The sequence below is a fragment of the Silene latifolia genome, chromosome 2 (assembly GCF_048544455.1).
Source record: "Silene latifolia isolate original U9 population chromosome 2, ASM4854445v1, whole genome shotgun sequence".
Classification (NCBI taxonomy): domain Eukaryota; kingdom Viridiplantae; phylum Streptophyta; class Magnoliopsida; order Caryophyllales; family Caryophyllaceae; genus Silene; species Silene latifolia.
Window position 1 is genome coordinate 108,804,794 of NC_133527.1, and position 3,958 is coordinate 108,808,751.

At 37.0% G+C, this 3,958-nt stretch overlaps 1 long non-coding RNA gene across 1 annotated transcript; it reads right to left on the reverse strand.

Moving 5' to 3' along the window:
- Window positions 1-1,029: 1,029 nt before the first annotated feature.
- Window positions 1,030-2,464, reverse strand: LOC141630035 (uncharacterized). Its single transcript, XR_012537414.1, has 3 exons — window positions 2,273-2,464; window positions 1,497-1,559; window positions 1,030-1,116 (listed from the first exon to the last, which is right to left on the reverse strand). It is a non-coding gene; the product is annotated as an uncharacterized LOC141630035 (long non-coding RNA).
- Between the last annotated feature and the right edge of the window lie 1,494 nt (window positions 2,465-3,958).

Genomic DNA, 3,958 nt, shown 5'->3' on the forward strand with positions numbered 1-3,958 from the left:
ACAACATCGGATTGGAATTTTTGTAAACATTTCCTGATTTCTAAACCAGCAATAAGAGATTTTACAGTCCCAAGTAGAAAACTTACAGCATATTGATAAAATGGCTCATCTGTGTTTCTAATAAAAACTTTTGAATGAGTCACTAGCAAAGATACACCACCTGCCAATGCTTTCAAATCTTGGTCTGTGCATAATCTAGTGCTTTGGGGAGTCGGAAGCATAGCTTTGTACATGAAAAAAACAATTAAGAAATACATAAGGAAAATGTGACTCAAGCTACTGAAGCATTGGTGATTATTTAACAATCTCATTTAGAAGCACCTTTTATTCAAGAAATCCATGCTTCCTAGTATCATTTTAGCCTAGGCAGATTGTGAGAGTCATGAAAAATTGATTGACATCTATACATGACATAAGTCAACATTTTTTATCGCACTCAACGATAAATTTGATTCTTAAATTCAAGACCTTTTACATGATTGTTTGCCGAGAAGATGTAGATGACATGGTTTCAAGACGACGATTAATATGGGGTAAATAATAGAAGCAGGTAATTAATGCTTGAAGTAGTAAGAATCAGAGAATTAATTACCACTAACAAGTAAAGAGTAGTGATGTTAAAGAAGTTAACTGGGATAAAACGGAGTTGAACACCAGCAGCAGCAGCAGCATGGGAAATCACATCTTCAATATCATAACATTCCAGGCTTCCATGCAACAACGCAAAACGAGCTTCTGTTTTCACCAATTACTCAACACCATAAACATTCACACAATATTACCAGATCTAAGAACAAGTTAACTAAGATGAATAAGAGAAATTGTGGGATACATTTTCATTCTCAAAAAACAAATTAAAACCTTTTCAAGTTCAGGTACGGAAATGTTTGGAAGTAAAACACAATGTTCCATTTTCCCTCATTTCCTACTTTCGACAAAAACTAACCCTCAAGGAGAATTAAGGAAAATGCAAAGTACAAGGGATCAAAAATACTAATCAGCGACCAACTGCGGCACAACTGCATTAGACACAGTGACTAGCTGATATAGCATAACTTCCATTTGGCACAATCAAGCCATAATCAGAAGCGTATCGTGGAAAAGTTGAGGCATAGGCTGCAAATCAAAGTCATAAACTCACACAACATGCACACCATCCATAATTTCACTTACTAGTTATCATTATGTAAATAATTAATAAAATGTAAATTTGGGAATAATGAAATAATGATAATTAAAATTAAGCAAAACAAAGTACAGTGAAGCCAAAACAAGCATAATTAAAAGAACCAAGCAAAGCGTTAGATTAATTTTGAAAACTGAAGTAAAATAACTTTAGCAATCAATAAGTAAACTGAAGTAAAAGAACATTTTTCACGACCACTATTGACTTGAAAGGCTAAAATTCAAAAAATGTGACATTGGCATATAATCAAACAAATGGTGGGCATTCAGCGTTGAAAAGAGTATCCGTATTAAGGGAGGAAGAAGCTCACAACAGCATTAAAAAGAGTGGATTTGCTGACGTTAGGGAGACAGAGAATGCCATTCTAAAAAATCTGCAAAAACAAAAGATCAATTCAGACAAGGCTACAACAATAATCTACTGCCATTTGGAATGGGTGGGCATAACCAAGACACTCTTTCCTGACCTGGTTGACTCTGCAGAATGGGTTACATGAATTCAGAAAAGGCTACGGCAATAGGCTACAATAAGCTGAAACACAACAACATCTGTTTTTAAGTTGATGCTATAGTTACAAAGTCACTGAACTGGTGGAACAATGGTGTCAAATAAAGCTTAATAGCCAGGATGCTATTCATAAAATCAGGGGAAAAAAGGAAGCATCGCCCAATTTATAATTCGAAAAATCAATGAATTATACACAGTGAATGAAACATTGTCAACATTGAAAGAGAAAGTTGTCGACAAAACTATACCTGACACTATGAGTGCAATACTAAGAAGTATAATAGACAATGTTTACCATCCAGAAGTCTTTCGCTTTTGCTTATGATGAGCATCATCACCAATAGGAAAATGAATTCGCCAACATCAGACTTGAAGGGGCATTGAAGGAAATCACAAATCAACAAAAACAATCTCGAGGAGCAAAATCGATATAGTGCAACTCTACCACCAAATTTACATCGTCTAAACAATCAAATTAGATTAAAAATAAAATTAATTAGGGCTTCGGGGAAGGGGATGATGAATTAGGGTCTGAATTAGATTAAGAAGATATTATTAATTTAGTGTTTTGAATCATACCGGCGGTGTGTTTGGAAGCAGTTGCAGCCTCGGAGCGTTGAATGAAAGCAGCAATGATGGGGATGATGAGAGGCACGACGTTAGCGAGGGTGGCATGGTGGGCGAGCGTGCAGATCTGAAAGGTGTTGAGGGGAGTGAGGGTTATGGTGGCGGTAGAGGGAGTGGAGCATGGGAGTTTCAAGAGAGAAACAATAATGGAGTCTAAGAAGTTGAAGAAGACGAAGAAACGGGTTTAAGAGGAAATTAATCGTATAATGCTAAGGCGTTTTTGAAGGTTTTAATTTTTAAACTTTTTCTATTAAAGTCGGTTTTAACTAGAAACCGACACAAAAACATATTATGGAGGTTTTCTAGCCCAAAAGATTATAACTTTGTATTAACTTTTAGCGTCATTCTTAACGTCGGTTGTTAATAGAACCGCCAAAATTGACCTATAGTAGCGTTTCCTATTTAGAACCGCCATAAAAAGTTTATGTTATCACGTCGGTTCTTACTTAAACCGCCACTATAGACCTCCTATATACATAAAAATTTCATTCCCGCCAATTTTTTGAGCTTTTCGCGTCGTTTCTATTAGAACCTCCACGATAACTGCGTCGTGATTGGGGTTTTTTCTACTAGTGATGTCTTGTTTTGCTTGGTCACATTTTGACATGACTGGTATAGATGCTGATATTATAACTCATAAGTTAAATATTGACAAATCATTTAAGCCTGTACAACAAAAAAGAAGAAAATTTGCTGCAGAAAGAAATGAAATCATCAACCAAGAAAGCGACAAGTTATTGGACATGGGAATGATCAGGGAAGTAATGTACCCCGACTGGCTAGCCAATGTGGTAGTTGTCCAAAAGAAGAATGGCAAATTGAGAGTCTGCGTGGACTACACCGACCTGAACAAGGCCTGCCCAACAGATCCATTTCCCCTACCGCATATAGATGCAATGGTAGATGCCACGCAGGCCACGAGATGTTAACATTCATGGATGCTTCAAGTAGATTCAATCAAATAAATATGCATCACCCGGATCAGGAAAGTACAGCCTTCATTACTGAAAGAGGAGTATATTGCTATACTGCCATGCCTTTTGGATTGAAAAATGCATGTGCAACTTATCAAAGAGTAGTCAACATGATGTTCAAAGATCAAATTGGAGAAACCATGGAAGTCTACATTGATGACATGGTAGTCAAATCAAAAAAAGCAGAAGACCACGTCAAAGACCTGGAGGTGGCATTCCAAATACTGGAAAAATTCAACATGAAGCTAAATCCACAAAAGTGCCATTTCGGAGTCTCAGCAGGCAAGTTCTTGGGCTATATGGTGACAAAGAGAGGAATAGAAGCTAGTCCTGAACAGATCAAAGCTATCCTGGACCTGGAACCACCAAAAACGGTCAAGGATATACAAAAATTAACAGGAAGAGTAGCCGCCCTGATGGTCGGACTCGGAGCTATATTCTATTTTTCGGAACAATTGTCGTTGGAAGCACCTAGACCAAAACATAATTTATAACTTCACAAACAACTCTACAATTAGTAAAGAGGCAAGTAAAGGTCGGATCCCAAGGGACGGGAATTGAAATGAGATTTCTATTGAGACTAGTGGTGTCTTAGGGGTGTCACAATTTGGATTGATGTAGAAGGTCACTAAACTAAATAGCAATGAAAGTAAACAAGCAAGAT